The 23,707-nt window shown below is 48.7% G+C and overlaps 8 non-coding genes across 8 annotated transcripts; all 8 read left to right on the top strand.

The window, feature by feature from the left end:
* The first annotated feature begins 1,884 nt into the window (after window positions 1-1,884).
* On the top strand, window positions 1,885-2,075 carry LOC130326338 (U2 spliceosomal RNA). Its single transcript, XR_008870950.1, has one exon. It is a non-coding gene; the product is annotated as a U2 spliceosomal RNA (small nuclear RNA).
* Window positions 2,076-4,162: 2,087 nt separating this feature from the next.
* Window positions 4,163-4,353, top strand: LOC130326346 (U2 spliceosomal RNA). The gene has a single exon (XR_008870956.1). It is a non-coding gene; the product is annotated as a U2 spliceosomal RNA (small nuclear RNA).
* A 2,088-nt stretch (window positions 4,354-6,441) lies between these two features.
* LOC130326344 (U2 spliceosomal RNA) lies at window positions 6,442-6,631 on the top strand. The gene has a single exon (XR_008870955.1). It is a non-coding gene; the product is annotated as a U2 spliceosomal RNA (small nuclear RNA).
* Window positions 6,632-8,723: 2,092 nt separating this feature from the next.
* Window positions 8,724-8,914, top strand: LOC130326347 (U2 spliceosomal RNA). The gene has a single exon (XR_008870957.1). It is a non-coding gene; the product is annotated as a U2 spliceosomal RNA (small nuclear RNA).
* Window positions 8,915-11,008: 2,094 nt separating this feature from the next.
* On the top strand, window positions 11,009-11,199 carry LOC130326348 (U2 spliceosomal RNA). Its single transcript, XR_008870958.1, has one exon. It is a non-coding gene; the product is annotated as a U2 spliceosomal RNA (small nuclear RNA).
* Window positions 11,200-13,292: 2,093 nt separating this feature from the next.
* On the top strand, window positions 13,293-13,483 carry LOC130326349 (U2 spliceosomal RNA). The gene has a single exon (XR_008870959.1). It is a non-coding gene; the product is annotated as a U2 spliceosomal RNA (small nuclear RNA).
* A 4,919-nt stretch (window positions 13,484-18,402) lies between these two features.
* Window positions 18,403-18,593, top strand: LOC130326340 (U2 spliceosomal RNA). Its single transcript, XR_008870951.1, has one exon. It is a non-coding gene; the product is annotated as a U2 spliceosomal RNA (small nuclear RNA).
* A 4,923-nt stretch (window positions 18,594-23,516) lies between these two features.
* On the top strand, window positions 23,517-23,707 carry LOC130326341 (U2 spliceosomal RNA). Its single transcript, XR_008870952.1, has one exon. It is a non-coding gene; the product is annotated as a U2 spliceosomal RNA (small nuclear RNA).

Below are 23,707 nucleotides of genomic sequence, written 5' to 3' on the forward strand. Positions count from 1 at the left end.
TGACTAAATGGCCTCCTTAATTGGATCATTTGAGTAGCCAGCACACCTGTGCAGGTAGGGCATGACATGATAGGCAGCTGCCTTGATAGCGGGTGGGTGCTGAATGTTCCTAATTGACAAAATAAGATTAATGCTTATGAAGAAATATAAAATCTCATCCCTTCCCCAATATCGCGCCACACCCCTACCCCTTAATTCCCTGGTTGAACGTGATGGACATATGTCTTTTTTCGACCGTACTAACTATGTAACTATGTAACATAACATGGGGGGGGGGGGTCTCCTGGCTGTTCACACAGGTGTGTCATTGCTGTACATTGACCATGCATTGCTTCTGTGGTATTGCAAAGGCAAAGACAAATGCTTCCAGCCATCCATTGCACTAATGGATTGGTCATCAGCTGGCTGTCTATGTCCCGCATCAATATAGACCAAAGTACAGAGGGTTAGGCTATGCTATTGTGCACCTACCTGATGCATCAGAAGGTGCGAGGCCCTTGCTAAATTCTGTGCACAGACTTTGAGATCTATACTTTAGACTGTATCTAAACCTGCTCCAACATGGACTGACATTCTGGCCTACTTTCAGCCGATGCGACTTGTCTGTCGCTGAACAGTCGCTTTTTATGTATTCAGCACCTATGTATAATGTTGTAAAAATGCTCTAGAAGCTAAAGTCGCAGAAATGTCACACATATTTGGCCTGCAACTTTCTGTGCGACAAATTCAGACAGGAAAAATCAGTATAAATCCTTAGAAAATTATCCCCCAGTGTCTCCATCTGCTGGCGGTATTGAATAAGCATTGCTGCACTGATGGGGTATGCATTAGACAAAAAAAAAGAAGAAAAAGAAGAATAATACGCCCAGAAAAGAGGCGAAAAGGAGAAAAACGTAAAAAAACGTGAAAAAAAAGTAAGAGGAAGAGAAGGGAAAAAAAGGTGGAAATGGGTTTAAAAGTGATTTCGGCGGAGAAATATATATATATATATATATATATATATATATATATACGCGCACACACACACATATATATAAACGTATTCTCCGTTGAGATATTGCAGCCGCTGCTGTGTCCAGGCCCAGGAGCCTTAGCACTGTGCTGTGATGTCACTCAATACCACTGACATCACTAGGTGTAAACAACATCTCTCCTTTGCTGTGTATGTGACTATGGAGCTGTTTGGTGATGTCGTCTATTATGGCCTTCATAGAAGCAACAGGAGATTGTTGCATCCATCTAGAACCCTCAGAACTACAGTGCTATGATGTCACTCACTTCCACAGGCCTTGCAGAGTGTAAACAACAACAACCCAGCTTTGTTGTGTATGTAACCATAGGGATTTGTGATGTCACCTAGAACCTTCACAGCAGCGACAGCTTTATGAGGAGCATCAGCACTGCTCTGCCTGAGCAGAACCATCACCGCCATAGGTTGTCAAATAACCCGGATTTAACCCACACAGGTAAGTCCAATGGGGTGCAGGCATGTCCTCTATGCTTACAGCTTCCGTGGGTGTTGGTTTGATACCGTTTGGGGACAGCCAAGGAGGCATCTGCAGGCAACAAAGGTAGGTGTGTGCTTGTGTGTGTGTTTCCTATGCAGATCCTAAGCCCAGTGTCACATGCAAGTAGGAGGAGTAAGAAGGGTTCCTGGCAAATCCGGGTTATGGATTGCATTTAAAAAGGCCCCGTGGGAGTGCAATGGGCCCCTGTCTTGCTGCTTAGCAATAATGGTATGGGTTTAGGTTCTGCTGTGTGTACTGGTGGTTGACTGCCCCCCAGCCCAGAGTGTGCATGGAAAATTGTCTGGCAGCCTCCCTGACAGCAAGCAGTGATAGTGCCCATGAAGGGGACCTTGTTGGGCCCGCCCCTTTCACGGTTATCGCTTCTCGGCCTTTTGGCTAAGATCAAGTGTAGTATCTGTTCTTATCAGTTTAATATCTGATACGTCCCCTATCTGGGGACCATATATTAAATGGATTTTTGAGAACGGGGGCCGATTTCGAAGCTTGCTTCCGTCGCCCTATGCATTGACCCGATATGGCAGTATCTTCGGGTACAGTGCACCACCCCCTTACAGGGTTAAAAAGAAAGATTCCTACTTTCATTGCTACCTGCTTGCTGGCTAGCCAGCTAGCCAGCCCTGTGGGCCTTGCTGCTGCTGCAGCCAAAAAACAAAAGGTGGTGCTGCTGCTGCTTCTGCTGCTTCTGCTTCTGCTTGTGTCTGGCCCTGTTGGAGCGTCCAGGCACAGGACTTCTGCTGCTGCTGACTAAATGGCCTCCTTAATTGGATCATTTGAGTAGCCAGCACACCTGTGCAGGTAGGGCATGACATGATAGGCAGCTGCCTTGATAGCGGGTGGGTGCTGAATGTTCCTAATTGACAAAATAAGATTAATGCTTATGAAGAAATATAAAATCTCATCCCTTCCCCAATATCGCGCCACACCCCTACCCCTTAATTCCCTGGTTGAACGTGATGGACATATGTCTTTTTTCGACCGTACTAACTATGTAACTATGTAACATAACATGGGGGGGGGGGGTCTCCTGGCTGTTCACACAGGTGTGTCATTGCTGTACATTGACCATGCATTGCTTCTGTGGTATTGCAAAGGCAAAGACAAATGCTTCCAGCCATCCATTGCACTAATGGATTGGTCATCAGCTGGCTGTCTATGTCCCGCATCAATATAGACCAAAGTACAGAGGGTTAGGCTATGCTATTGTGCACCTACCTGATGCATCAGAAGGTGCGAGGCCCTTGCTAAATTCTGTGCACAGACTTTGAGATCTATACTTTAGACTGTATCTAAACCTGCTCCAACATGGACTGACATTCTGGCCTACTTTCAGCCGATGCGACTTGTCTGTCGCTGAACAGTCGCTTTTTATGTATTCAGCACCTATGTATAATGTTGTAAAAATGCTCTAGAAGCTAAAGTCGCAGAAATGTCACACATATTTGGCCTGCAACTTTCTGTGCGACAAATTCAGACAGGAAAAATCAGTATAAATCCTTAGAAAATTATCCCCCAGTGTCTCCATCTGCTGGCGGTATTGAATAAGCATTGCTGCACTGATGGGGTATGCATTAGACAAAAAAAAAGAAGAAAAAGAAGAATAATACGCCCAGAAAAGAGGCGAAAAGGAGAAAAACGTAAAAAAACGTGAAAAAAAAGTAAGAGGAAGAGAAGGGAAAAAAAGGTGGAAATGGGTTTAAAAGTGATTTCGGCGGAGAAATATATATATATATATATATATATATATATATATATATATATACGCGCACACACACACATATATATAAACGTATTCTCCGTTGAGATATTGCAGCCGCTGCCTGTGTCCAGGCCCAGGAGCCTTAGCACTGTGCTGTGATGTCACTCAATACCACTGACATCACTAGGTGTAAACAACATCTCTCCTTTGCTGTGTATGTGACTATGGAGCTGTTTGGTGATGTCGTCTATTATGGCCTTCATAGAAGCAACAGGAGATTGTTGCATCCATCTAGAACCCTCAGAACTACAGTGCTATGATGTCACTCACTTCCACAGGCCTTGCCAGAGTGTAAACAACAACAACCAGCTTTGTTGTGTATGTAACCATAGGGATTTGTGATGTCACCTAGAACCTTCACAGCAGCGACAGCTTTATGAGGAGCATCAGCACTGCTCTGCCTGAGCAGAACCATCACCGCCATAGGTTGTCAAATAACCCGGATTTAACCCACACAGGTAAGTCCAATGGGGTGCAGGCATGTCCTCTATGCTTACAGCTTCCCGTGGGTGTTGGTTTGATACCGTTTGGGGACAGCCAAGGAGGCATCTGCAGGCAACAAAGGTAGGTGTGTGCTTGTGTGTGTGTTTCCTATGCAGATCCTAAGCCCAGTGTCACATGCAAGTAGGAGGAGTAAGAAGGGTTCCTGGCAAATCCGGGTTATGGATTGCATTTAAAAAGGCCCCGTGGGAGTGCAATGGGCCCCTGTCTTGCTGCTTAGCAATAATGGTATGGGTTTAGGTTCTGCTGTGTGTACTGGTGGTTGACTGCCCCCCAGCCCAGAGTGTGCATGGAAAATTGTCTGGCAGCCTCCCTGACAGCAAGCAGTGATAGTGCCCATGAAGGGGACCTTGTTGGGCCCGCCCCTTTCACGGTTATCGCTTCTCGGCCTTTTGGCTAAGATCAAGTGTAGTATCTGTTCTTATCAGTTTAATATCTGATACGTCCCCTATCTGGGGACCATATATTAAATGGATTTTTGAGAACGGGGGCCGATTTCGAAGCTTGCTTCCGTCGCCCTATGCATTGACCCGATATGGCAGTATCTTCGGGTACAGTGCACCACCCCCTTACAGGGTTAAAAAGAAAGATTCCTACTTTCATTGCTACCTGCTTGCTGGCTAGCCAGCTAGCCAGCCCTGTGGGCCTTGCTGCTGCTGCAGCCAAAAAACAAAAGGTGGTGCTGCTGCTGCTTCTGCTGCTTCTGCTTCTGCTTGTGTCTGGCCCCTGTTGGAGCGTCCAGGCACAGGACTTCTGCTGCTGCTGACTAAATGGCCTCCTTAATTGGATCATTTGAGTAGCCAGCACACCTGTGCAGGTAGGGCATGACATGATAGGCAGCTGCCTTGATAGCGGGTGGGTGCTGAATGTTCCTAATTGACAAAATAAGATTAATGCTTATGAAGAAATATAAAATCTCATCCCTTCCCCAATATCGCGCCACACCCCTACCCCTTAATTCCCTGGTTGAACGTGATGGACATATGTCTTTTTTCGACCGTACTAACTATGTAACTATGTAACATAACATGGGGGGGGGGGGTCTCCTGGCTGTTCACACAGGTGTGTCATTGCTGTACATTGACCATGCATTGCTTCTGTGGTATTGCAAAGGCAAAGACAAATGCTTCCAGCCATCCATTGCACTAATGGATTGGTCATCAGCTGGCTGTCTATGTCCCGCATCAATATAGACCAAAGTACAGAGGGTTAGGCTATGCTATTGTGCACCTACCTGATGCATCAGAAGGTGCGAGGCCCTTGCTAAATTCTGTGCACAGACTTTGAGATCTATACTTTAGACTGTATCTAAACCTGCTCCAACATGGACTGACATTCTGGCCTACTTTCAGCCGATGCGACTTGTCTGTCGCTGAACAGTCGCTTTTTATGTATTCAGCACCTATGTATAATGTTGTAAAAATGCTCTAGAAGCTAAAGTCGCAGAAATGTCACACATATTTGGCCTGCAACTTTCTGTGCGACAAATTCAGACAGGAAAAATCAGTATAAATCCTTAGAAAATTATCCCCCAGTGTCTCCATCTGCTGGCGGTATTGAATAAGCATTGCTGCACTGATGGGGTATGCATTAGACAAAAAAAAAGAAGAAAAAGAAGAATAATACGCCCAGAAAAGAGGCGAAAAGGAGAAAAACGTAAAAAAACGTGAAAAAAAAGTAAGAGGAAGAGAAGGGAAAAAAAGGTGGAAATGGGTTTAAAAGTGATTTCGGCGGAGAAATATATATATATATATATATATATATATATATATATATATATATACGCGCACACACACACATATATATAAACGTATTCTCCGTTGAGATATTGCAGCCGCTGCTGTGTCCAGGCCCAGGAGCCTTAGCACTGTGCTGTGATGTCACTCAATACCACTGACATCACTAGGTGTAAACAACATCTCTCCTTTGCTGTGTATGTGACTATGGAGCTGTTTGGTGATGTCGTCTATTATGGCCTTCATAGAAGCAACAGGAGATTGTTGCATCCATCTAGAACCCTCAGAACTACAGTGCTATGATGTCACTCACTTCCACAGGCCTTGCAGAGTGTAAACAACAACAACCCAGCTTTGTTGTGTATGTAACCATAGGGATTTGTGATGTCACCTAGAACCTTCACAGCAGCGACAGCTTTATGAGGAGCATCAGCACTGCTCTGCCTGAGCAGAACCATCACCGCCATAGGTTGTCAAATAACCCGGATTTAACCCACACAGGTAAGTCCAATGGGGTGCAGGCATGTCCTCTATGCTTACAGCTTCCCGTGGGTGTTGGTTTGATACCGTTTGGGGACAGCCAAGGAGGCATCTGCAGGCAACAAAGGTAGGTGTGTGCTTGTGTGTGTGTTTCCTATGCAGATCCTAAGCCCAGTGTCACATGCAAGTAGGAGGAGTAAGAAGGGTTCCTGGCAAATCCGGGTTATGGATTGCATTTAAAAAGGCCCGTGGGAGTGCAATGGGCCCCTGTCTTGCTGCTTAGCAATAATGGTATGGGTTTAGGTTCTGCTGTGTGTACTGGTGGTTGACTGCCCCCCAGCCCAGAGTGTGCATGGAAAATTGTCTGGCAGCCTCCCTGACAGCAAGCAGTGATAGTGCCCATGAAGGGGACCTTGTTGGGCCCGCCCCTTTCACGGTTATCGCTTCTCGGCCTTTTGGCTAAGATCAAGTGTAGTATCTGTTCTTATCAGTTTAATATCTGATACGTCCCCTATCTGGGACCATATATTAAATGGATTTTTGAGAACGGGGGCCGATTTCGAAGCTTGCTTCCGTCGCCCTATGCATTGACCCGATATGGCAGTATCTTCGGGTACAGTGCACCACCCCCTTACAGGGTTAAAAAGAAAGATTCCTACTTTCATTGCTACCTGCTTGCTGGCTAGCCAGCTAGCCAGCCCTGTGGGCCTTGCTGCTGCTGCAGCCAAAAAACAAAAGGTGGTGCTGCTGCTGCTTCTGCTGCTTCTGCTTCTGCTTTGTGTCTGGCCCCTGTTGGAGCGTCCAGGCACAGGACTTCTGCTGCTGCTGACTAAATGGCCTCCTTAATTGGATCATTTGAGTAGCCAGCACACCTGTGCAGGTAGGGCATGACATGATAGGCAGCTGCCTTGATAGCGGGTGGGTGCTGAATGTTCCTAATTGACAAAATAAGATTAATGCTTATGAAGAAATATAAAATCTCATCCCTTCCCCAATATCGCGCCACACCCCTACCCCTTAATTCCCTGGTTGAACGTGATGGACATATGTCTTTTTTCGACCGTACTAACTATGTAACTATGTAACATAACATGGGGGGGGGGGGGTCTCCTGGCTGTTCACACAGGTGTGTCATTGCTGTACATTGACCATGCATTGCTTCTGTGGTATTGCAAAGGCAAAGACAAATGCTTCCAGCCATCCATTGCACTAATGGATTGGTCATCAGCTGGCTGTCTATGTCCCGCATCAATATAGACCAAAGTACAGAGGGTTAGGCTATGCTATTGTGCACCTACCTGATGCATCAGAAGGTGCGAGGCCCTTGCTAAATTCTGTGCACAGACTTTGAGATCTATACTTTAGACTGTATCTAAACCTGCTCCAACATGGACTGACATTCTGGCCTACTTTCAGCCGATGCGACTTGTCTGTCGCTGAACAGTCGCTTTTTATGTATTCAGCACCTATGTATAATGTTGTAAAAATGCTCTAGAAGCTAAAGTCGCAGAAATGTCACACATATTTGGCCTGCAACTTTCTGTGCGACAAATTCAGACAGGAAAAATCAGTATAAATCCTTAGAAAATTATCCCCCAGTGTCTCCATCTGCTGGCGGTATTGAATAAGCATTGCTGCACTGATGGGGTATGCATTAGACAAAAAAAAGAAGAAAAAGAAGAATAATACGCCCAGAAAAGAGGCGAAAAGGAGAAAAACGTAAAAAAACGTGAAAAAAAAGTAAGAGGAAGAGAAGGGAAAAAAAAAAAAGGTGGAAATGGGTTTAAAAGTGATTTCGGCGGAGAAATATATATATATATATATATATATATATATATATATATATATACGCGCACACACACACATATATATAAACGTATTCTCCGTTGAGATATTGCAGCCGCTGCTGTGTCCAGGCCCAGGAGCCTTAGCACTGTGCTGTGATGTCACTCAATACCACTGACATCACTAGGTGTAAACAACATCTCTCCTTTGCTGTGTATGTGACTATGGAGCTGTTTGGTGATGTCGTCTATTATGGCCTTCATAGAAGCAACAGGAGATTGTTGCATCCATCTAGAACCCTCAGAACTACAGTGCTATGATGTCACTCACTTCCACAGGCCTTGCAGAGTGTAAACAACAACAACCCAGCTTTGTTGTGTATGTAACCATAGGGATTTGTGATGTCACCTAGAACCTTCACAGCAGCGACAGCTTTATGAGGAGCATCAGCACTGCTCTGCCTGAGCAGAACCATCACCGCCATAGGTTGTCAAATAACCCGGATTTAACCCACACAGGTAAGTCCAATGGGGTGCAGGCATGTCCTCTATGCTTACAGCTTCCCGTGGGTGTTGGTTTGATACCGTTTGGGGACAGCCAAGGAGGCATCTGCAGGCAACAAAGGTAGGTGTGTGCTTGTGTGTGTGTTTCCTATGCAGATCCTAAGCCCAGTGTCACATGCAAGTAGGAGGAGTAAGAAGGGTTCCTGGCAAATCCGGGTTATGGATTGCATTTAAAAAGGCCCCGTGGGAGTGCAATGGGCCCCTGTCTTGCTGCTTAGCAATAATGGTATGGGTTTAGGTTCTGCTGTGTGTACTGGTGGTTGACTGCCCCCCAGCCCAGAGTGTGCATGGAAAATTGTCTGGCAGCCTCCCTGACAGCAAGCAGTGATAGTGCCCATGAAGGGGACCTTGTTGGGCCGCCCCTTTCACGGTTATCGCTTCTCGGCCTTTTGGCTAAGATCAAGTGTAGTATCTGTTCTTATCAGTTTAATATCTGATACGTCCCCTATCTGGGGACCATATATTAAATGGATTTTTGAGAACGGGGGCCGATTTCGAAGCTTGCTTCCGTCGCCCTATGCATTGACCCGATATGGCAGTATCTTCGGGTACAGTGCACCACCCCCTTACAGGGTTAAAAAGAAAGATTCCTACTTTCATTGCTACCTGCTTGCTGGCTAGCCAGCTAGCCAGCCCTGTGGGCCTTGCTGCTGCTGCAGCCAAAAAACAAAAGGTGGTGCTGCTGCTGCTTCTGCTGCTTCTGCTTCTGCTTGTGTCTGGCCCCTGTTGGAGCGTCCAGGCACAGGACTTCTGCTGCTGCTGACTAAATGGCCTCCTTAATTGGATCATTTGAGTAGCCAGCACACCTGTGCAGGTAGGGCATGACATGATAGGCAGCTGCCTTGATAGCGGGTGGGTGCTGAATGTTCCTAATTGACAAAATAAGATTAATGCTTATGAAGAAATATAAAATCTCATCCCTTCCCCAATATCGCGCCACACCCCTACCCCTTAATTCCCTGGTTGAACGTGATGGACATATGTCTTTTTTCGACCGTACTAACTATGTAACTATGTAACATAACATGGGGGGGGGGGGGTCTCCTGGCTGTTCACACAGGTGTGTCATTGCTGTACATTGACCATGCATTGCTTCTGTGGTATTGCAAAGGCAAAGACAAATGCTTCCAGCCATCCATTGCACTAATGGATTGGTCATCAGCTGGCTGTCTATGTCCCGCATCAATATAGACCAAAGTACAGAGGGTTAGGCTATGCTATTGTGCACCTACCTGATGCATCAGAAGGTGCGAGGCCCTTGCTAAATTCTGTGCACAGACTTTGAGATCTATACTTTAGACTGTATCTAAACCTGCTCCAACATGGACTGACATTCTGGCCTACTTTCAGCCGATGCGACTTGTCTGTCGCTGAACAGTCGCTTTTTATGTATTCAGCACCTATGTATAATGTTGTAAAAATGCTCTAGAAGCTAAAGTCGCAGAAATGTCACACATATTTGGCCTGCAACTTTCTGTGCGACAAATTCAGACAGGAAAAATCAGTATAAATCCTTAGAAAATTATCCCCCAGTGTCTCCATCTGCTGGCGGTATTGAATAAGCATTGCTGCACTGATGGGGTATGCATTAGACAAAAAAAAAGAAGAAAAAGAAGAATAATACGCCCAGAAAAGAGGCGAAAAGGAGAAAAACGTAAAAAAACGTGAAAAAAAAGTAAGAGGAAGAGAAGGGAAAAAAAGGTGGAAATGGGTTTAAAAGTGATTTCGGCGGAGAAATATATATATATATATATATATATATATATATATATATATATATATATACGCGCACACACACACATATATATAAACGTATTCTCCGTTGAGATATTGCAGCCGCTGCTGTGTCCAGGCCCAGGAGCCTTAGCACTGTGCTGTGATGTCACTCAATACCACTGACATCACTAGGTGTAAACAACATCTCTCCTTTGCTGTGTATGTGACTATGGAGCTGTTTGGTGATGTCGTCTATTATGGCCTTCATAGAAGCAACAGGAGATTGTTGCATCCATCTAGAACCCTCAGAACTACAGTGCTATGATGTCACTCACTTCCACAGGCCTTGCAGAGTGTAAACAACAACAACCCAGCTTTGTTGTGTATGTAACCATAGGGATTTGTGATGTCACCTAGAACCTTCACAGCAGCGACAGCTTTATGAGGAGCATCAGCACTGCTCTGCCTGAGCAGAACCATCACCGCCATAGGTTGTCAAATAACCCGGATTTAACCCACACAGGTAAGTCCAATGGGGTGCAGGCATGTCCTCTATGCTTACAGCTTCCCGTGGGTGTTGGTTTGATACCGTTTGGGGACAGCCAAGGAGGCATCTGCAGGCAACAAAGGTAGGTGTGTGCTTGTGTGTGTGTTTCCTATGCAGATCCTAAGCCCAGTGTCACATGCAAGTAGGAGGAGTAAGAAGGGTTCCTGGCAAATCCGGGTTATGGATTGCATTTAAAAAGGCCCCGTGGGAGTGCAATGGGCCCCTGTCTTGCTGCTTAGCAATAATGGTATGGGTTTAGGTTCTGCTGTGTGTACTGGTGGTTGACTGCCCCCCAGCCCAGAGTGTGCATGGAAAATTGTCTGGCAGCCTCCCTGACAGCAAGCAGTGATAGTGCCCATGAAGGGGACCTTGTTGGGCCCGCCCCTTTCACGGTTATCGCTTCTCGGCCTTTTGGCTAAGATCAAGTGTAGTATCTGTTCTTATCAGTTTAATATCTGATACGTCCCCTATCTGGGGACCATATATTAAATGGATTTTTGAGAACGGGGGCCGATTTCGAAGCTTGCTTCCGTCGCCCTATGCATTGACCCGATATGGCAGTATCTTCGGGTACAGTGCACCACCCCCTTACAGGGTTAAAAAGAAAGATTCCTACTTTCATTGCTACCTGCTTGCTGGCTAGCCAGCTAGCCAGCCCTGTGGGCCTTGCTGCTGCTGCAGCCAAAAAACAAAAGGTGGTGCTGCTGCTGCTTCTGCTGCTTCTGCTTCTGCTTGTGTCTGGCCCCTGTTGGAGCGTCCAGGCACAGGACTTCTGCTGCTGCTGACTAAATGGCCTCCTTAATTGGATCATTTGAGTAGCCAGCACACCTGTGCAGGTAGGGCATGACATGATAGGCAGCTGCCTTGATAGCGGGTGGGTGCTGAATGTTCCTAATTGACAAAATAAGATTAATGCTTATGAAGAAATATAAAATCTCATCCCTTCCCCAATATCGCGCCACACCCCTACCCCTTAATTCCCTGGTTGAACGTGATGGACATATGTCTTTTTTCGACCGTACTAACTATGTAACTATGTAACATAACATGGGGGGGGGGGGTCTCCTGGCTGTTCACACAGGTGTGTCATTGCTGTACATTGACCATGCATTGCTTCTGTGGTATTGCAAAGGCAAAGACAAATGCTTCCAGCCATCCATTGCACTAATGGATTGGTCATCAGCTGGCTGTCTATGTCCCGCATCAATATAGACCAAAGTACAGAGGGTTAGGCTATGCTATTGTGCACCTACCTGATGCATCAGAAGGTGCGAGGCCCTTGCTAAATTCTGTGCACAGACTTTGAGATCTATACTTTAGACTGTATCTAAACCTGCTCCAACATGGACTGACATTCTGGCCTACTTTCAGCCGATGCGACTTGTCTGTCGCTGAACAGTCGCTTTTTATGTATTCAGCACCTATGTATAATGTTGTAAAAATGCTCTAGAAGCTAAAGTCGCAGAAATGTCACACATATTTGGCCTGCAACTTTCTGTGCGACAAATTCAGACAGGAAAAATCAGTATAAATCCTTAGAAAATTATCCCCCAGTGTCTCCATCTGCTGGCGGTATTGAATAAGCATTGCTGCACTGATGGGGTATGCATTAGACAAAAAAAAAGAAGAAAAAGAAGAATAATACGCCCAGAAAAGAGGCGAAAAGGAGAAAAACGTAAAAAAACGTGAAAAAAAAGTAAGAGGAAGAGAAGGGAAAAAAAGGTGGAAATGGGTTTAAAAGTGATTTCGGCGGAGAAATATATATATATATATATATATATATATATATATATATATATATATATACGCGCACACACACACATATATATAAACGTATTCTCCGTTGAGATATTGCAGCCGCTGCTGTGTCCAGGCCCAGGAGCCTTAGCACTGTGCTGTGATGTCACTCAATACCACTGACATCACTAGGTGTAAACAACATCTCTCCTTTGCTGTGTATGTGACTATGGAGCTGTTTGGTGATGTCGTCTATTATGGCCTTCATAGAAGCAACAGGAGATTGTTGCATCCATCTAGAACCCTCAGAACTACAGTGCTATGATGTCACTCACTTCCACAGGCCTTGCAGAGTGTAAACAACAACAACCCAGCTTTGTTGTGTATGTAACCATAGGGATTTGTGATGTCACCTAGAACCTTCACAGCAGCGACAGCTTTATGAGGAGCATCAGCACTGCTCTGCCTGAGCAGAACCATCACCGCCATAGGTTGTCAAATAACCCGGATTTAACCCACACAGGTAAGTCCAATGGGGTGCAGGCATGTCCTCTATGCTTACAGCTTCCCGTGGGTGTTGGTTTGATACCGTTTGGGGACAGCCAAGGAGGCATCTGCAGGCAACAAAGGTAGGTGTGTGCTTGTGTGTGTGTTTCCTATGCAGATCCTAAGCCCAGTGTCACATGCAAGTAGGAGGAGTAAGAAGGGTTCCTGGCAAATCCGGGTTATGGATTGCATTTAAAAAGGCCCCGTGGGAGTGCAATGGGCCCCTGTCTTGCTGCTTAGCAATAATGGTATGGGTTTAGGTTCTGCTGTGTGTACTGGTGGTTGACTGCCCCCCAGCCCAGAGTGTGCATGGAAAATTGTCTGGCAGCCTCCCTGACAGCAAGCAGTGATAGTGCCCATGAAGGGGACCTTGTTGGGCCCGCCCCTTTCACGGTTATCGCTTCTCGGCCTTTTGGCTAAGATCAAGTGTAGTATCTGTTCTTATCAGTTTAATATCTGATACGTCCCCTATCTGGGGACCATATATTAAATGGATTTTTGAGAACGGGGGCCGATTTCGAAGCTTGCTTCCGTCGCCCTATGCATTGACCCGATATGGCAGTATCTTCGGGTACAGTGCACCACCCCCTTACAGGGTTAAAAAGAAAGATTCCTACTTTCATTGCTACCTGCTTGCTGGCTAGCCAGCTAGCCAGCCCTGTGGGCCTTGCTGCTGCTGCAGCCAAAAAACAAAAGGTGGTGCTGCTGCTGCTTCTGCTGCTTCTGCTTCTGCTTGTGTCTGGCCCCTGTTGGAGCGTCCAGGCACAGGACTTCTGCTGCTGCTGACTAAATGGCCTCCTTAATTGGATCATTTGAGTAGCCAGCACACCTGTGCAGGTAGGGCATGACATGATAGGCAGCTGCCTTGATAGCGGGTGGGTGCTGAATGTTCCTAATTGACAAAATAAGATTAATGCTTATGAAGAAATATAAAATCTCATCCCTTCCCCAATATCGCGCCACACCCCTACCCCTTAATTCCCTGGTTGAACGTGATGGACATATGTCTTTTTTCGACCGTACTAACTATGTAACTATGTAACATAACATGGGGGGGGGGGGGTCTCCTGGCTGTTCACACAGGTGTGTCATTGCTGTACATTGACCATGCATTGCTTCTGTGGTATTGCAAAGGCAAAGACAAATGCTTCCAGCCATCCATTGCTGTCACGATGCCGGCTGGCAGGTAGTGGATCCTCTGTGCCAGAGAGGGATTGGCGTGGACCGTGCTAGAGGATCGGTTCTAAGTCACTACAGGTTTTCACCAGAGCCCGCCGCAAAGCGGGATGGTCTTGCTGCGGCGGTAGTGACCAGGTCGTATCCACTAGCAACGGCTCACCTCTCTGGCTGCTGAAGATGCTGAAGATAGGCGCGGTACAATGGAGTAGGCAGAAGCAAGGTCGGACGTAGCAGAAGGTCGGGGGCAGGCGGCAAGGATCGTAGTCAGGGGCAACGGCAGGAGGTCAGGAACACGGACTAGGAACAGACAAGGAATGCTTTCACTAGGCACAAGTGCAACAAGATCCGGCAAGGGAGTGCAGGGGAAGTGAGGTAATATAGGGAAGTGCACAGGTGATTACCAATTAAGCTAATTGGGAAGATTGGGCCAGGCACCATCATTGGTGCACTGGCCCTTTAAATCGCAGAGACCCGGCGCGCGCGCGCCCTAGGGAGCGGGGCCGCGCGCGCCGGGACAGGACCGAGGGAGAGCGAGTCAGGTACGGGGACCGGGGTGCGCATCGCGAGCGGGCGCTACCCGCATCGCGAATCGCACCCCGGCTGAAGGCGGGACCGCAGCGCACCCGGTCAGTGGATCTGACCGGGGCGCTGCAACAACGAAGATGAGGCGAGCGCTCCGGGGAGGAACGGGGACCCGGAGCGCTCGGCGTAACAGTACCCCCCCCCTTGGGTCTCCCCCTCTTCTTGGGGCCAAAGAACCTGAAAAAAAACTCAATTTTTCCGTGAAGAGGTCCGATGCAAATTAGGAGGGGTTCAGTGTGGAAACGTACAAGACAGTCCAATCTTTTATTGTAAAAACAATAGATGTAGAGGGGTCTGGCGAGACTGGTCACAGGAACGTAGAACCTGTTGATGAGAGAGGCCAAAAAAAATTTTCCTGCAGATCCGGAATCCAAGAAGAGCATAGTAGAGAAGGAGAAGGTAGAGGCAGATATCCGCACAGGCACAGTAAGGCGTGGAGAAGCAGAGTTGACATCAAGAACTGTGTCACCTTCGTGCGGAGTCAGCGTGCGTCTTTCCAGGCGGGGAGGACGGATAGGACAATCCTTCAGGAAGTGTTCGGTACCGGCATAGTACAGGCAAAGATTCTCCATGCGGCGTCGTGTCCTCTCTTGAGGTGTCAAGCAAGACCGGTCAACATGCATAGCCTCCGCGGCGGGAAGCACAGGAACAGATTGCAGAGGACCAGAGGAGAGAGGAGCCGGAGAGAAAAAACGCTTCGTGCGAACAAAGTCCATATCCAGGCGGAGCTCCAGACGCCATCCGGAAGAACGCATGTCAATGCGAGTGGCTAGATGAATGAGTTCATGTAGGTCAGCAGGAGTCTCTCGTGCGGCCAGAACATCTTTAATGTTGCTGGATAGGCCTTTTTTAAAGGTCGCGCAGAGAGTCTCACTATTCCAGGACAACTCGTAAGCAAGAGCACGGAACTGAATGGCGTACTCGCCAACGGAAGAAACACCCTGGGCCAGGTTCAGCAGGGCAATCTCGGCTGAAGAAGCTCGGGCAGGTTCCTCAAAGACACTTCGAATTTCCGAGAAGAAGGAGTGTACAGAGGCAGTGACGGGGTCATTGCGGTCCCAGAGCGGTGCGGCCCATGACAGGGCTTTTCCAGACAGAAGGCAGAACACGAAAGCCACCTTAGACCTTTCAGTAGGAAACTGGTCCGACATCATCTCCAAGTGCTGGGAACATTGCGAAAGAAAGCCATGGCAATACTTAGAGTCCCCATTAAATTTGTCCGGCAAGGACAGGCGGAGGCTAGGAGTGGCCACTCGCTGCGGAAGGGGTGCAGGAGCTGGCGGAGGAGATGATTGCTGAAGAAGTTGCGAATGTTGGCGCACTTCCGACAGCTGGTGGGTTAGAAGGGCGACCTGTCGGGCGATATCAGAGGCAACTGGCAGGGGATGTTGGTGCAAAATGGTGGACACTTCCGACAGCTGGTGGGTTAGATGGGCGATCTGTCGGGCGATATCAGAGACAACTGGCAGGGGAACCTCAGCGGGATCCATGGCCGGATCTACTGTCACGATGCCGGCTGGCAGGTAGTGGATCCTCTGTGCCAGAGAGGGATTGGCGTGGACCGTGCTAGAGGATCGGTTCTAAGTCACTACAGGTTTTCACCAGAGCCCGCCGCAAAGCGGGATGGTCTTGCTGCGGCGGTAGTGACCAGGTCGTATCCACTAGCAACGGCTCACCTCTCTGGCTGCTGAAGATGCTGAAGATAGGCGCGGTACAATGGAGTAGGCAGAAGCAAGGTCGGACGTAGCAGAAGGTCGGGGGCAGGCGGCAAGGATCGTAGTCAGGGGCAACGGCAGGAGGTCAGGAACACGGACTAGGAACAGACAAGGAATGCTTTCACTAGGCACAAGTGCAACAAGATCCGGCAAGGGAGTGCAGGGGAAGTGAGGTAATATAGGGAAGTGCACAGGTGATTACCAATTAAGCTAATTGGGAAGATTGGGCCAGGCACCATCATTGGTGCACTGGCCCTTTAAATCGCAGAGACCCGGCGCGCGCGCGCCCTAGGGAGCGGGGCCGCGCGCGCCGGGACAGGACCGAGGGAGAGCGAGTCAGGTACGGGGACCGGGGTGCGCATCGCGAGCGGGCGCTACCCGCATCGCGAATCGCACCCCGGCTGAAGGCGGGACCGCAGCGCACCCGGTCAGTGGATCTGACCGGGGCGCTGCAACAACGAAGATGAGGCGAGCGCTCCGGGGAGGAACGGGGACCCGGAGCGCTCGGCGTAACAATTGCACTAATGGATTGGTCATCAGCTGGCTGTCTATGTCCCGCATCAATATAGACCAAAGTACAGAGGGTTAGGCTATGCTATTGTGCACCTACCTGATGCATCAGAAGGTGCGAGGCCCTTGCTAAATTCTGTGCACAGACTTTGAGATCTATACTTTAGACTGTATCTAAACCTGCTCCAACATGGACTGACATTCTGGCCTACTTTCAGCCGATGCGACTTGTCTGTCGCTGAACAGTCGCTTTTTATGTATTCAGCACCTATGTATAATGTTGTAAAAATGCTCTAGAAGCTAAAGTCGCAGAAATGTCACACATATTTGGCCTGCAACTTTCTGTGCGACAAATTCAGACAGGAAAAATCAGTATAAATCCTTAGAAAATTATCCCCCAGTGTCTCCATCTGCTGGCGGTATTGAATAAGCATTGCTGCACTGATGGGGTATGCATTAGACAAAAAAAAAGAAGAAAAAGAAGAATAATACGCCCAGAAAAGAGGCGAAAAGGAGAAAAACGTAAAAAAACGTGAAAAAAAAGTAAGAGGAAGAGAAGGGAAAAAAAGGTGGAAATGGGTTTAAAAGTGATTTCGGCGGAGAAATATATATATATATATATATATATATATATATATATATATATACGCGCACACACACACATATATATAAACGTATTCTCCGTTGAGATATTGCAGCCGCTGCTGTGTCCAGGCCCAGGAGCCTTAGCACTGTGCTGTGATGTCACTCAATACCACTGACATCACTAGGTGTAAACAACATCTCTCCTTTGCTGTGTATGTGACTATGGAGCTGTTTGGTGATGTCGTCTATTATGGCCTTCATAGAAGCAACAGGAGATTGTTGCATCCATCTAGAACCCTCAGAACTACAGTGCTATGATGTCACTCACTTCCACAGGCCTTGCAGAGTGTAAACAACAACAACCCAGCTTTGTTGTGTATGTAACCATAGGGATTTGTGATGTCACCTAGAACCTTCACAGCAGCGACAGCTTTATGAGGAGCATCAGCACTGCTCTGCCTGAGCAGAACCATCACCGCCATAGGTTGTCAAATAACCCGGATTTAACCCACACAGGTAAGTCCAATGGGGTGCAGGCATGTCCTCTATGCTTACAGCTTCCCGTGGGTGTTGGTTTGATACCGTTTGGGGACAGCCAAGGAGGCATCTGCAGGCAACAAAGGTAGGTGTGTGCTTGTGTGTGTGTTTCCTATGCAGATCCTAAGCCCAGTGTCACATGCAAGTAGGAGGAGTAAGAAGGGTTCCTGGCAAATCCGGGTTATGGATTGCATTTAAAAAGGCCCCGTGGGAGTGCAATGGGCCCCTGTCTTGCTGCTTAGCAATAATGGTATGGGTTTAGGTTCTGCTGTGTGTACTGGTGGTTGACTGCCCCCCAGCCCAGAGTGTGCATGGAAAATTGTCTGGCAGCCTCCCTGACAGCAAGCAGTGATAGTGCCCATGAAGGGGACCTTGTTGGGCCCGCCCCTTTCACGGTTATCGCTTCTCGGCCTTTTGGCTAAGATCAAGTGTAGTATCTGTTCTTATCAGTTTAATATCTGATACGTCCCCTATCTGGGGACCATATATTAAATGGATTTTTGAGAACGGGGGCCGATTTCGAAGCTTGCTTCCGTCGCCCTATGCATTGACCCGATATGGCAGTATCTTCGGGTACAGTGCACCACCCCCTTACAGGGTTAAAAAGAAAGATTCCTACTTTCATTGCTACCTGCTTGCTGGCTAGCCAGCTAGCCAGCCCTGTGGGCCTTGCTGCTGCTGCAGCCAAAAAACAAAAGGTGGTGCTGCTGCTGCTTCTGCTGCTTCTGCTTCTGCTTGTGTCTGGCCCCTGTTGGAGCGTCCAGGCACAGGACTTCTGCTGCTGCTGACTAAATGGCCTCCTTAATTGGATCATTTGAGTAGCCAGCACACCTGTGCAGGTAGGGCATGACATGATAGGCAGCTGCCTTGATAGCGGGTGGGTGCTGAATGTTCCTAATTGACAAAATAAGATTAATGCTTATGAAGAAATATAAAATCTCATCCCTTCCCCAATATCGCGCCACACCCCTACCCCTTAATTCCCTGGTTGAACGTGATGGACATATGTCTTTTTTCGACCGTACTAACTATGTAACTATGTAACATAACATGGGGGGGGGGGGGTCTCCTGGCTGTTCACACAGGTGTGTCATTGCTGTACATTGACCATGCATTGCTTCTGTGGTATTGCAAAGGCAAAGACAAATGCTTCCAGCCATCCATTGCTGTCACGATGCCGGCTGGCAGGTAGTGGATCCTCTGTGCCAGAGAGGGATTGGCGTGGACCGTGCTAGAGGATCGGTTCTAAGTCACTACAGGTTTTCACCAGAGCCCGCCGCAAAGCGGGATGGTCTTGCTGCGGCGGTAGTGACCAGGTCGTATCCACTAGCAACGGCTCACCTCTCTGGCTGCTGAAGATGCTGAAGATAGGCGCGGTACAATGGAGTAGGCAGAAGCAAGGTCGGACGTAGCAGAAGGTCGGGGGCAGGCGGCAAGGATCGTAGTCAGGGGCAACGGCAGGAGGTCAGGAACACGGACTAGGAACAGACAAGGAATGCTTTCACTAGGCACAAGTGCAACAAGATCCGGCAAGGGAGTGCAGGGGAAGTGAGGTAATATAGGGAAGTGCACAGGTGATTACCAATTAAGCTAATTGGGAAGATTGGGCCAGGCACCATCATTGGTGCACTGGCCCTTTAAATCGCAGAGACCCGGCGCGCGCGCGCCCTAGGGAGCGGGGCCGCGCGCGCCGGGACAGGACCGAGGGAGAGCGAGTCAGGTACGGGGACCGGGGTGCGCATCGCGAGCGGGCGCTACCCGCATCGCGAATCGCACCCCGGCTGAAGGCGGGACCGCAGCGCACCCGGTCAGTGGATCTGACCGGGGCGCTGCAACAACGAAGATGAGGCGAGCGCTCCGGGGAGGAACGGGGACCCGGAGCGCTCGGCGTAACAGTACCCCCCCCCTTGGGTCTCCCCCTCTTCTTGGGGCCAAAGAACCTGAAAAAAAACTCAATTTTTCCGTGAAGAGGTCCGATGCAAATTAGGAGGGGTTCAGTGTGGAAACGTACAAGACAGTCCAATCTTTTATTGTAAAAACAATAGATGTAGAGGGGTCTGGCGAGACTGGTCACAGGAACGTAGAACCTGTTGATGAGAGAGGCCAAAAAAAATTTTCCTGCAGATCCGGAATCCAAGAAGAGCATAGTAGAGAAGGAGAAGGTAGAGGCAGATATCCGCACAGGCACAGTAAGGCGTGGAGAAGCAGAGTTGACATCAAGAACTGTGTCACCTTCGTGCGGAGTCAGCGTGCGTCTTTCCAGGCGGGGAGGACGGATAGGACAATCCTTCAGGAAGTGTTCGGTACCGGCATAGTACAGGCAAAGATTCTCCATGCGGCGTCGTGTCCTCTCTTGAGGTGTCAAGCAAGACCGGTCAACATGCATAGCCTCCGCGGCGGGAAGCACAGGAACAGATTGCAGAGGACCAGAGGAGAGAGGAGCCGGAGAGAAAAAACGCTTCGTGCGAACAAAGTCCATATCCAGGCGGAGCTCCAGACGCCATCCGGAAGAACGCATGTCAATGCGAGTGGCTAGATGAATGAGTTCATGTAGGTCAGCAGGAGTCTCTCGTGCGGCCAGAACATCTTTAATGTTGCTGGATAGGCCTTTTTTAAAGGTCGCGCAGAGAGTCTCACTATTCCAGGACAACTCGTAAGCAAGAGCACGGAACTGAATGGCGTACTCGCCAACGGAAGAAACACCCTGGGCCAGGTTCAGCAGGGCAATCTCGGCTGAAGAAGCTCGGGCAGGTTCCTCAAAGACACTTCGAATTTCCGAGAAGAAGGAGTGTACAGAGGCAGTGACGGGGTCATTGCGGTCCCAGAGCGGTGCGGCCCATGACAGGGCTTTTCCAGACAGAAGGCAGAACACGAAAGCCACCTTAGACCTTTCAGTAGGAAACTGGTCCGACATCATCTCCAAGTGCTGGGAACATTGCGAAAGAAAGCCATGGCAATACTTAGAGTCCCCATTAAATTTGTCCGGCAAGGACAGGCGGAGGCTAGGAGTGGCCACTCGCTGCGGAAGGGGTGCAGGAGCTGGCGGAGGAGATGATTGCTGAAGAAGTTGCGAATGTTGGCGCACTTCCGACAGCTGGTGGGTTAGAAGGGCGACCTGTCGGGCGATATCAGAGGCAACTGGCAGGGGATGTTGGTGCAAAATGGTGGACACTTCCGACAGCTGGTGGGTTAGATGGGCGATCTGTCGGGCGATATCAGAGACAACTGGCAGGGGAACCTCAGCGGGATCCATGGCCGGATCTACTGTCACGATGCCGGCTGGCAGGTAGTGGATCCTCTGTGCCAGAGAGGGATTGGCGTGGACCGTGCTAGAGGATCGGTTCTAAGTCACTACAGGTTTTCACCAGAGCCCGCCGCAAAGCGGGATGGTCTTGCTGCGGCGGTAGTGACCAGGTCGTATCCACTAGCAACGGCTCACCTCTCTGGCTGCTGAAGATGCTGAAGATAGGCGCGGTACAATGGAGTAGGCAGAAGCAAGGTCGGACGTAGCAGAAGGTCGGGGGCAGGCGGCAAGGATCGTAGTCAGGGGCAACGGCAGGAGGTCAGGAACACGGACTAGGAACAGACAAGGAATGCTTTCACTAGGCACAAGTGCAACAAGATCCGGCAAGGGAGTGCAGGGGAAGTGAGGTAATATAGGGAAGTGCACAGGTGATTACCAATTAAGCTAATTGGGAAGATTGGGCCAGGCACCATCATTGGTGCACTGGCCCTTTAAATCGCAGAGACCCGGCGCGCGCGCGCCCTAGGGAGCGGGGCCGCGCGCGCCGGGACAGGACCGAGGGAGAGCGAGTCAGGTACGGGGACCGGGGTGCGCATCGCGAGCGGGCGCTACCCGCATCGCGAATCGCACCCCGGCTGAAGGCGGGACCGCAGCGCACCCGGTCAGTGGATCTGACCGGGGCGCTGCAACAACGAAGATGAGGCGAGCGCTCCGGGGAGGAACGGGGACCCGGAGCGCTCGGCGTAACAATTGCACTAATGGATTGGTCATCAGCTGGCTGTCTATGTCCCGCATCAATATAGACCAAAGTACAGAGGGTTAGGCTATGCTATTGTGCACCTACCTGATGCATCAGAAGGTGCGAGGCCCTTGCTAAATTCTGTGCACAGACTTTGAGATCTATACTTTAGACTGTATCTAAACCTGCTCCAACATGGACTGACATTCTGGCCTACTTTCAGCCGATGCGACTTGTCTGTCGCTGAACAGTCGCTTTTTATGTATTCAGCACCTATGTATAATGTTGTAAAAATGCTCTAGAAGCTAAAGTCGCAGAAATGTCACACATATTTGGCCTGCAACTTTCTGTGCGACAAATTCAGACAGGAAAAATCAGTATAAATCCTTAGAAAATTATCCCCCAGTGTCTCCATCTGCTGGCGGTATTGAATAAGCATTGCTGCACTGATGGGGTATGCATTAGACAAAAAAAAAGAAGAAAAAGAAGAATAATACGCCCAGAAAAGAGGCGAAAAGGAGAAAAACGTAAAAAAACGTGAAAAAAAAGTAAGAGGAAGAGAAGGGAAAAAAAGGTGGAAATGGGTTTAAAAGTGATTTCGGCGGAGAAATATATATATATATATATATATATATATATATATATATATATATATACGCGCACACACACACATATATATAAACGTATTCTCCGTTGAGATATTGCAGCCGCTGCTGTGTCCAGGCCCAGGAGCCTTAGCACTGTGCTGTGATGTCACTCAATACCACTGACATCACTAGGTGTAAACAACATCTCTCCTTTGCTGTGTATGTGACTATGGAGCTGTTTGGTGATGTCGTCTATTATGGCCTTCATAGAAGCAACAGGAGATTGTTGCATCCATCTAGAACCCTCAGAACTACAGTGCTATGATGTCACTCACTTCCACAGGCCTTGCAGAGTGTAAACAACAACAACCCAGCTTTGTTGTGTATGTAACCATAGGGATTTGTGATGTCACCTAGAACCTTCACAGCAGCGACAGCTTTATGAGGAGCATCAGCACTGCTCTGCCTGAGCAGAACCATCACCGCCATAGGTTGTCAAATAACCCGGATTTAACCCACACAGGTAAGTCCAATGGGGTGCAGGCATGTCCTCTATGCTTACAGCTTCCCGTGGGTGTTGGTTTGATACCGTTTGGGGACAGCCAAGGAGGCATCTGCAGGCAACAAAGGTAGGTGTGTGCTTGTGTGTGTGTTTCCTATGCAGATCCTAAGCCCAGTGTCACATGCAAGTAGGAGGAGTAAGAAGGGTTCCTGGCAAATCCGGGTTATGGATTGCATTTAAAAAGGCCCCGTGGGAGTGCAATGGGCCCCTGTCTTGCTGCTTAGCAATAATGGTATGGGTTTAGGTTCTGCTGTGTGTACTGGTGGTTGACTGCCCCCCAGCCCAGAGTGTGCATGGAAAATTGTCTGGCAGCCTCCCTGACAGCAAGCAGTGATAGTGCCCATGAAGGGGACCTTGTTGGGCCCGCCCCTTTCACGGTTATCGCTTCTCGGCCTTTTGGCTAAGATCAAGTGTAGTATCTGTTCTTATCAGTTTAATATCTGATACGTCCCCTATCTGGGGACCATATATTAAATGGATTTTTGAGAACGGGGGCCGATTTCGAAGCTTGCTTCCGTCGCCCTATGCATTGACCCGATATGGCAGTATCTTCGGGTACAGTGCACCACCC

Source organism: Hyla sarda, unplaced genomic scaffold (genome assembly GCF_029499605.1).
Source record: "Hyla sarda isolate aHylSar1 unplaced genomic scaffold, aHylSar1.hap1 scaffold_2836, whole genome shotgun sequence".
Lineage (NCBI taxonomy): Eukaryota > Metazoa > Chordata > Amphibia > Anura > Hylidae > Hyla > Hyla sarda.